Raw genomic sequence first — 10,265 nt, 5'->3', positions numbered from 1 at the left:
TCTTTGTGTTTCCTCTCAACCACCTTTACTGATCCACTTCCTGTTTGTCACAGCAGCTGCTGATTCCAGCTCTGTGATTGGTTCCACAGTCTGTCCATCAGCTGCTGTTACACAATCCACTGACAGAACCTGTTCAACTCAACATGTGGGTTCAAATGATTAATATATGAGTTGAATAACTGCAGATCAGTTCTGGTTGAATGTTTTTTTAATTCAACCATCAAACATAAACTGAACAATAGTCAGTGTGCTGCCCCACCTCAGATGGTGCACTGTCTCTTTAAGAATGTGGGGGAGTTGCTGCTCAGGTAATAGAGTGAATGCACATACGTCACTTCCCCCCTAGGCCACGCCCCTCTCAGTCAGACTGAGCGGCAAAAACAAAGCGGCTCAACATGGCGGAGTATAGCAGTAACTCCAGCCAGAGCAGAAAACTGTGGAATATCAGATGAAATTAAAGACAACTGGACTGGACATGGATCCATCCAAGCTACCAAACAACCAGTGTTCTACCAACACTGATCTGGGACAGAAATCACCTATCCTGACATTTACATGAACCTGAGTTCAACGCCGGGAAAATCCCCAATGCAAAGGCTGAAAGCATCCAGCAGACCCAGAGTTGTGTCCATCCTGGTCCTGGTTCATTAGAGGATTCCAGCTGGTGAGTGCTTTCATTCAACATACTGTTGTTTTGGAGGTTTTGTGTCAGTGCAGACGGAGTTTGTTGGCGGTGATTTGGGCGGTAAAGGCCCAGCAGTAGTGCTCACAGTTCACTACTGATTTACTGGAGTTGAACCCTTAGTACTGACCCAAGTGAGTGGATGATCTACTGGTACTGTGGAGATTTAAGGAGAGTTCACATCAAATACTGGATCCAACACAGATCCAACAGCTGTGTGCTACAGTAGCCCCTGATCTGGAAAACTAGGTTAGCCTCAGTTTAAGCTAGTTTACAAATCATGTAGAGCACAAGGTTCACAATCACACAACTGAAGACACAAACGATTTAGTTCTGAAATCTAGAACTAAATGACAGATGCTAACATGAAGAGCTGTACTAAGAAGGAACGTTAGCCAAAACCAGATGGAATTTAAGGGATGATTTTACACAAGAACACAGCACAAATGAACGTTAGCTGACACAGATCCAGGTTTGGTTGTCTGGATTCCAGTTCTTTCTCTGAATTGCAGCGATCCATCTGCTTCTTCTGTCTTTGGCTTTCGATCAACGCTAAAACGAGAGCTCCCAGTGCTTTTAAACCTATTTGTGCGATCAGTGGCACAACAGCTCTGCCCCATTTTTTAGATTGTTCTAAAGTTTTCGCAGTATTCAAGACAAAGCCGCTACTCATCTCCCTCTTTCTGCCACTCAGTGGGCGGAGCCGTGGTGACCTCCGTTAGCGCTGACCTCATGTGCAGACCCTCTATTAGCTGCTGTTCTTCAGTTTTGTTGAGTCACTGTCTCTGACATGTGCTGTTTAAGTTGCTGCTGATTTCTATCTTTTACATTCATTCTTCTTTTGGAACCTGGAGAAAGTTATGTCTGTAAGTCAGTTAAGTTCATGTATGTTCATATAATGTTCGCATAGTGTGCCTGTAGTTAATTTAAAAAGAGTATTTCATTGAATGAATGCTTACAGCTAAAAATGCTAATGCATGTTTTCACTGGAACTATGCTAAGTCACATGTTTGTCTATTATCCTTTGGATTGCTGATTGTGTATTGTATGAGGACAGTTCAGTTATACTGTACATTTTCTTTGTTTGTATTTCCGTTTCAGAGGTTAAAGTTCATGCTGAAAGCCTCCATAAATATCCCAAAACGTTCATCGGACTCCTGGGTGTTTATTGGAGGACCTGTTAGCTATCTGCTAAGCTAGACAAGCACATTCTCGTTCTACTAGGGCAGAATAATCAGTTTAATTCAGTCTAGGTCGATTTCAGTCGATTCATTCATGATTCCTCCAGTTGGACTGATCCTGCTCAACCTAAATGTGCCAGTTTCATCTTGTGGTGGTTCATCTGCTGCTGTTCAGTCATGTCATATATTTGGATTTGAACCTTCATCTGTGTCTCATGTGCTGCTTTGGTATTTAGACGCCGTTTGTCAAAGTCAAAGCACAAACACAGTTCAGACAGATTTGGATCCAACCTGATCAGCCTCAGTTTCCTGTTTGGTTCCTCATGTGGACATGTTGGAGTTCGAATCCCAGTCTTGTCCTGTTTTCATGGCTGTCCTTTGTGTTTTTCCTGCAGGGCTCCTGTCTGAAAACAACAGCACTTCAACAGGTAAGAAATGCAGGAAGGAGGGATGTGAACTGGGCTGAAGCTGAACATCCTGGTTCAGGTGGTTTTCATCTGAACAAACTGGAGCCAATGCAGAGGATTCAGGAAGGATGGGTTTACAGAAGCTCCACTGAGCACGCTCAGCTCCTGTTCCTGACATTTGGACAAGTGTGGCTTTAAAGATCCACAAGTGAAGGAAACACTGACAAACAGGAGCAGACTGAGCCATTCAATTCACTGACTGAATGAATGAGGGATGAACTGAGTCCGTTTGGACACAAAATCTGTCAGTGGGGATGGGAGTCGATTAGAATTTAACAATTCTGATTCCATTATCAATTTTGCTTATCAATTCTCATTGGGTGAGGGAATAAAAGAGTACAAACAGGTGTGTTTGCATTAACTGTCTTTTATATTTCCATCTGCACAGAAAATAGAACATATACAGTATGAACAAATGGGGGGGGGGGGTGTGCAGTGAAAGACTCTTTACTGATTCCTCTATTGCTGCATTTCCACTACGTGGAACTGGTTAGACTCTGTTCGTCTCCCGTTGTTGTGCATCTCATTTCCTTTCCCCTATCTTCAGAAACTTGTATTTGAGGGGCTACGACGTTTGTTGCCTGCACCAGAACCGGAACTAGGCCTGGTGTTCACTCTACCGCTACGTTCACAAGCATTGCTAAGTAATGAATCAAATACGTGACATTTCTGTAAATGAATCACATGTGGACAAATGTTGGAGCATTTTGGAGGGATTCCACCTTTAGAAGACATGGAAGCTTTGACAGTGTTCCAGTGGACCTGGTGTGGTCTGTTTGGACCTGGTGTGGTCTGTTTGGACCTGGTGCAGTCTGTTTAGACCTGGTGTGGTCTGTTTAGACCTGGTGTGGTCTGTTTGGACCTGGTGTGGTCTGTTTGGACCTGGTGTGGTCTGTTTAGACCTGGTGTGGTCTGTTTGGACCTGGTGTGGTCTGTTTGGACCTGGTGTGGTCTGTTTAGACCGTTTCTGCCTCAACGCCATGTTGGCTACATTCGGACCATAACAGTGCAGTGTAATGTCATGGCGCATGTGCAGCAAAGGCCGAATCAATAAGCAGAATCGTTAAACAGGCAGGTAAACGATTCCAAGGAATCAAGCTACTGCGATCCGGTTCTCAAAATGAACCGGTTCTTGATGCCCATCCTGATATGTCAGTGGGACTGAAAACACTGTTCACACATGGAAACCATATGTGGTCAATAATCCAGTCCATGTGGTCCAGATGGGCTGGTGTGGTTCTGGACTGGACTCTGACTGGTCTGTCTTATTTCTACAGAGTCTGTCCACTTCAGGTTGGTGGGAGGAGCCAGTCGTTGTCATGGTGACCTGGAGATGAAACGACAGGATGGAAACTGGAAACCAGTGAATGGGTTTAACTGGTACAGGAAGTTAGGAAACAGAGTTTGTGCAGAACTGGACTGTGGATCTGTAGTTTCAGGGAGACGCAGAAGGACTCTTTCATTTATAGATAATTGGAAGATCAGACCAGACTGTGTTGAATCTGAACTGAGGAACTGTTTTACATCTCATACACGTCTCTCTTCATTCCTGGAGCTGAGTTGTTCAGGTAAGAGCATGAACACTGAACCCTAACCCTTCCACTGTCACTGTGGGCTCCAGACTCTGTGGACTCTCAGATCCTGGTCGGTCCAAGACTTCAACTCACATTTAATGTGAACTCACACAAACTGATCAATACAATCAATACAATCAATAATATCCATGTCCACAAACAAACAGCTGATGAACATCATGTCACACAGAAGAAACAAACACAAACATATGAATATGAGTCTCCTCCAGTCCACTACAGTCCAGTAAAATCCACTATATAGTCCATCCCTCAGGTCCTGGTCTACTCCAGTCCACTACAGTCCAGTAAAATCCACTATATAGTCCAAGCCCCAGACCCTGATCTACTCCAGTCCACTACAGTCCAGTAAATCCACTATATAGTCCATCCCTCAGGTCCTGGTCTACTCCAGTCCACTACAGTCCAGTAAAATCCACTATATAGTCCAAGCCCCAGACCCTGGTCTCCTCCAGTCCACTACAGTCCAGTAAAATCCACTATATAGTCCAAGCCCCAGACCCTGGTCTCCTCCAGTCCATTAGAGTCCCTTAGAGTCCACTTCAGACTCTAGTCTTATTCCAGTCTTCTTCCATCTGTGTCCACAGACTCTGTCAGACTGGTCCATGGGTCCAGTATGTGTTCAGGCAGACTGGAGGTCCGGTCTAACCAGTCCAGGTTCTGGTCCTCAGTGTGTGAAGGACACTTGGACCTTCGTGGTGCCCAGGTGGTCTGTAGGGAGCTGGGCTGTGGGGCTCCTGGGCTCCTCCAGGGGGCGCTCTCTGGAGCAGCGGAGGCTCCTGTGGTGCAGACGTTCACCTGTGAAGGCCATGAGTCTGCTCTGCTGGACTGTGGAAGCTCAGGGGCACAGACCTGCTCATCTGGAACAGCTGTGGACCTTACCTGCACAGGTGGGCGGAGCTTTGACTGACACCAGCTGACATCAGTTCACTCACTTTGAGCTCATTTATCTGTCACTTGTATTTGATCAGATCCTGATGATGTCAGACTGGTGGGAGGAGCCAGTCGCTGTAACGGTACAGTACAGATCAAACATCATAGAGAATGGAGATACATGGGATATGGTCATTCCTTTGACCCCTGGACCCTGAAGGCAGCAGATGTCATATGTCGTCGACTGGACTGTGGATCTGCTGTTTCTGGGAGAAGATCTGATTCATCTGGTCCTGTGTGGTCCATCAACCCCTCCTGTCTTCTCTCTACATCTGCACTGATGGACTGTGTGAAACCAGATACTGTGTCCACTAGCTCTGCCCTGTCCCTCACCTGTTCAGGTAAGTCTACTGATGATGGTCCTGATTCTGTCCCAGTTCTTCCATGAGTCCATTCAGGTGTGTTTTATCTGAGCTGGGTCAAACCAGACCCAGTCAGACCAGGTCCACACATTGGACAGTTGGACTGAAACATCAAACACATGCAGCTGAATTCAGTTCCAGTCCATGAACGTGGTCACATGACTCTGCTTTCCAACAGGCTGTTGAACAGCTCAGAAGGACTGAGTCCATTAGTTTGAACTGGACTTTGTGTTGGTCCATGTGCTCTTTTTCCAGCTCTATGTGGGTCTGCTGGACTCTGAGGACCCCATGGAAACATCACTGACACTAAAGCGCGTCCTTAAATGCAGATGTTTGACATGAGCCACATGTTTCCAGTGGTCTGAGATGAACCAGTGCACAGGTCACTGATCAAACCCACTGCATTATGGTGCATTCACTGACCACTGGGATTGTGTGTGTGCCTTTGAACAGACCCCACTCACACATACTGAATGTTCAGTCTGACTTCAGAATGACTGTGTGTCCACCAGCGCTGACGTTCAACTAACTCTAACCTGTGACTGAGGATCCACAGAGTGGACCTGAGGCCTGTTTGAGTCCAGTCTGAATGTAAGCCCAGAAACAGACTCTGCGTTGGTTTAGCCTCTGCGTTCGCTGACCCATCGTTAGCTCACTATTTGTGTTGAAGGGTGCTAACGGTGCGTTCACTATTTAACCCAGAAACAAAACCCTGGAGTCCAAAGCGCCGAGCCGTACAGGGTGTTTCCTGGAAACAGATGGATCTGACACTGTTTATGGTACTGACATCCACAAAACCACAGTTTTGCCCTCAGTGTCCGTTTGAAAAGGCATCTAATGTTATCTGTGGAATAGAAATGCTGTCGTTTGAAGGGTTTGTGTGGATGGATAGGATGGAGATGGAAGATGGATACCTGATACCTGCACTTTGACAAATTCTAAACACACATTCCTATGTTAAACGTCATTGGTGTAGACACTTGTCACTCAAACATGTCTGACTAATGGGGAAGCATCTGCCTACTGTGGGATGTTTGTGTCAAAATGTTTCAATCAAAAAAAAAAAAAAAGACTTCAAAACTGTTTTCACTTCAAAGAAAATATTTTTTTTGATCGAAGTGATATTTTTTTGGGATTGAATAATAAAGACACAAATACCCTATCCTAATATGGCCCAAATACTAAAAAGATGACTGCAATAAAAAAAGAAAAAAAAACTTTTTCAAAGAAAACAAGTGTTCAAATGCAATTTTGTGGATCTCAATTTTTTAAAAAAAACAACACTTTTTTTCTTTGATTGAAAAGGGTTTTTTTTTATTGAAGTGAAGTTTTTTTTTTGATTGAAAATATTTTTTTGGTTAAGGCAACTTTGCTTTTGTTTAATTAATAAAGACACAAATCTCCCTCCATACTCATTCAACACTAAAGGGCCTTTTATTGGTGTGTTCTGTGTTCTGCTGTTTTCTTTGAGGACGTTGTGGTTCTGCTTGAACTGGTCCATGAGTCCAGTTTAGTTCCTGTGTCACTAATGACTGACAGGAGGCTTTGACAGAGTCCACCCTCACACCCCCGTCTGTCCAGGGGCTTTTGTGTCTTTAAACATGTGTGTGTGTTGTTGTGGGTCCACAGACTCTGTCAGACTGGTCCATGGTTCCAGTCGGTGTTCAGGCAGACTGGAGGTCCGGTCCAACCGGTCCTGGTCCTCAGTGTGTGAAGAGGATTTGGACCTGAACGACACCCAGGTGGTCTGTAGGGAGCTGGGCTGTGGGGCTCCTGGGCTCCTCCAGGGGGGGCTCTATGGAGAGGGGGAGGCTCCAGTCTGGACCAGTGAACTCCAGTGTGAAGGAAATGAGTCTGCGGTCCTGGACTGTAGGAGGTCCAGCTCAGCTGGGAAGACCTGCTCACCTGGAACAGCTGCTGGACTCACCTGTTCAGGTACCAAGGGGGTGTGGCTTTCATACGACAGTGTGTTTCTTTGACTCACGTCTTTGTGTCTCTGCTCACATCCAGGTGGGGTCAGGTTGGTGGGACTGCAGAACCGCTGTGCTGGTACTTTGGAGATCCAACAGCAGGAACACTGGAGACCAGTAGGAGACTACTATAAAGACTGGGACCTGAAGTCTGGATCTGCTGTGTGTCAGTATCTGGACTGTGGATCAGCTGTTTCAGTCAACACAACAGATGATTCTCCACTCAGACCTGTGTGGGTGGCGTCTTTTCCTTGTCTAAAGCTGACATCTGGACTGAGGGACTGTGTTGATCTTGATGGTTCCCATAAACACTCCTCTGGTGTGGACGTGGTGTGTTCAGGTACAAACGGACACAAACTGTGTCTGAACTGAATTCTCAGTGACCAGATGGTTCTGACTCTGACGTTTAAAGTTCCATCGAATGAATCTGTTCATTTCATCAGTTGATTATTTTGTCTCAGTTCATTGTTTTTTGGGTCAAATGTGTCAAATATTGACCTTTGACCTTTGGAACGTCCAGATCTCAAATGAACGTCTTCATTTGGACCAGATGAGGCTGAAAACACAAACAGATTTCCCATTAGTCTCATTTAGGACAAAAGGACCAAATGTTGACATGTGAGACTGTAAAACCACCACATGTGTGTCCTTTTTTACCCATAATGCCTTTGAAGGTCAGCTGTGCTCTAAATGACCCATTCCTCATGTTTTCATTGGTCAGTGTTCATCCCATCCCAAACTCCTGTGGATCAGATCCATCTGTGTCTCTGAGGAGGATGGATTCTCTGACTGCTTGTTTGTGCTCATGTGTGCTGCTTGGTCCAATCATGTCTCTGTGTGTGGACAGATCTGCTGCCTCAGCCCAACATCTCCCTGTCTGACGGGGTCTTTGAGGTCTACCGGCAGGGGTTCCGGGTGCTGGTGTTCTCCGACTTCACCATCACATGCTCCGTCCGACCACAGTACCCAGGAGGCTCCTTCCAGCTGATCTCCAACACTGAGAAGCCGCTGAACCTCACCCTGCCGGCTGTCAATCACTCCGCCCGCTTCCTGTTGTCCTCCATGGGCTACGCCCACCGAGGGAACTACACATGTGTTTATCACATGGACGTTTATAACCGCAGCTTCACATCGTCTCAGAGCCCCGCCCTCTATCTCACTGTCGGAGGTAATGTCATGATAAATGCACACAAAACACCCACAATGCATCAGTAACAGTCACATGACCATGTTTAAGTTTATACTTCTTCCTACTCCTTTTCGACCGTGCAAAATTCAGACTTGTATGTGTTTGAAGATAGATTCTGTTCATTTAAATGTTTTATTTAGTTTTGTTTTATTTTGTTTCTTTGCATGTTTGAAATAAATAAATCAAATCATGTTCCACAATGTTCCCAGTGAGCAGAGTGAACAGCTGTGAGCAGAACCACGATGGTAGAACTGAGATCAGGTAAAGCCGGTCCAGTTGAACCTGTCAGAGACTGGGCTGAACCAACAAACACTCCTTTAATCTGAGCTCAGTTCAAAGCACAGCTGAGTTTAAACCCAGGTTTAAACCCAGGTTTAAACCCAGTCCATCCAGTTGAATGTGAAGCCCAGTTAGTGTCCACAGTTGAAGGTGCGTCTGTACATGTGTGTGTGTGGTCCACATGTCCAGGGTCTAGAGGGGGTCCGCTGGTATCAGTCAGTCTATGAGCTGCAGCAGATGGAGGTCTGGACCAACACAGTTGGACACATGCACTGGAGTCCAGTCTGTCCAATAGGACCAGTCCACTGCAACAACATCAACCAACACTTTGAAGTCAACTTCAGCTCAGAACTCAACTCATGGAATCTACAAACCAGTCCGACTAAAACCTGTGGGTCTGAGGGTCCACAATGTCCACAGATTAAAGTCCAACCTAAACTGGTCTGGATCGGACCAGTTGGAGACACTGGTCCTGTTTTTTCCTTCTGTCTCGTGTGTCCACAGACACATTCAGTCTGAAAAACACAAACGTCTGAACCAGGATTTTATTAGAACTAGTTCAGATCTGTCCAGTGGATAAGTACTGCACTGACCCATGGGTTTGAGCTGCAACAAGCAATTTAAGACCAACTGAGGCAACGGGCAACTTCTCATGTCTGAAACAACATGAGATAAAACATGTCCTGTGGTCGAGGAACAGATGGAACTGAAACGAATAAAACTGGGAGAAACTGTCCATCATGCCTAGTGCCTCCAGTCCAGGCATGTGGGTCAGTGTCCTGATGTGGGCTTGGTTCAGTGGGTCAGGTCTTGGTTCCATTAGATGAGGTCATCACCATTGCCTACCACCCCTGGCAGGGTACAGGGTACAGGGTACAGGGTTCAGGGTATAAGGTACAGGGTACAGGGTACAGGGTACAGGGTATAAGGTACAGGGTATAAGGTACAGGGTACAGGGTTCAGGGTTCAGGGTATAAGGTACAGGGTACAGGGTACAGGGTACAGGGTATAAGGTACAGGGTACAAGGTTCAGGGTTCAGGGTTCAGGGTATAAGGTACAGGGTACAGGGTTCAGGGTATAGGGTACAGGGTACAGGGTATAAGGTACAGGGTACAAGGTTCAGGGTATAAGGTACAGGGTACAGGGTATAAGGTACAGGGTACAGGGTACAGGGTATAGGGTACAGGGTACAGGGTTCAGGGTATAAGGTACAGGGTACAGGGTTCAGGGTTCAGGGTATAGGGTACAGGGTACAGGGTATAAGGTACAGGGTACAAGGTTCAGGGTTCAGGGTATAAGGTACAGGGTACAGGGTACAGGGTATAAGGTACAGGGTACAGGGTATAAGGTACAGGGTACAGGGTACAGGGTTCAGGGTTCAGGGTATAAGGTACAGGGTACAGGGTTCAGGGTTCAGGGTATAGGGTACAGGGTACAGGGTATAAGGTACAGGGTACAGGGTACTCCACCTTTCTCTTGGTCAGTCCTTGTGAGCTCCTTCCTCTAGAACTTCATTGTGTGTATGTGGTTTTCTACACAGCGGTTCCAGGTTGGTCCTGGTCTTCCTCTGCCTCCTGTTGCCTGTAGGTTCCACTCTAGTGCTGGTCTT

The sequence above is a fragment of the Sphaeramia orbicularis genome, chromosome 20 (genome assembly GCF_902148855.1).
Source record: "Sphaeramia orbicularis chromosome 20, fSphaOr1.1, whole genome shotgun sequence".
NCBI lineage: Eukaryota > Metazoa > Chordata > Actinopteri > Kurtiformes > Apogonidae > Sphaeramia > Sphaeramia orbicularis.
This window is presented reverse-complemented; position numbering follows the sequence as displayed.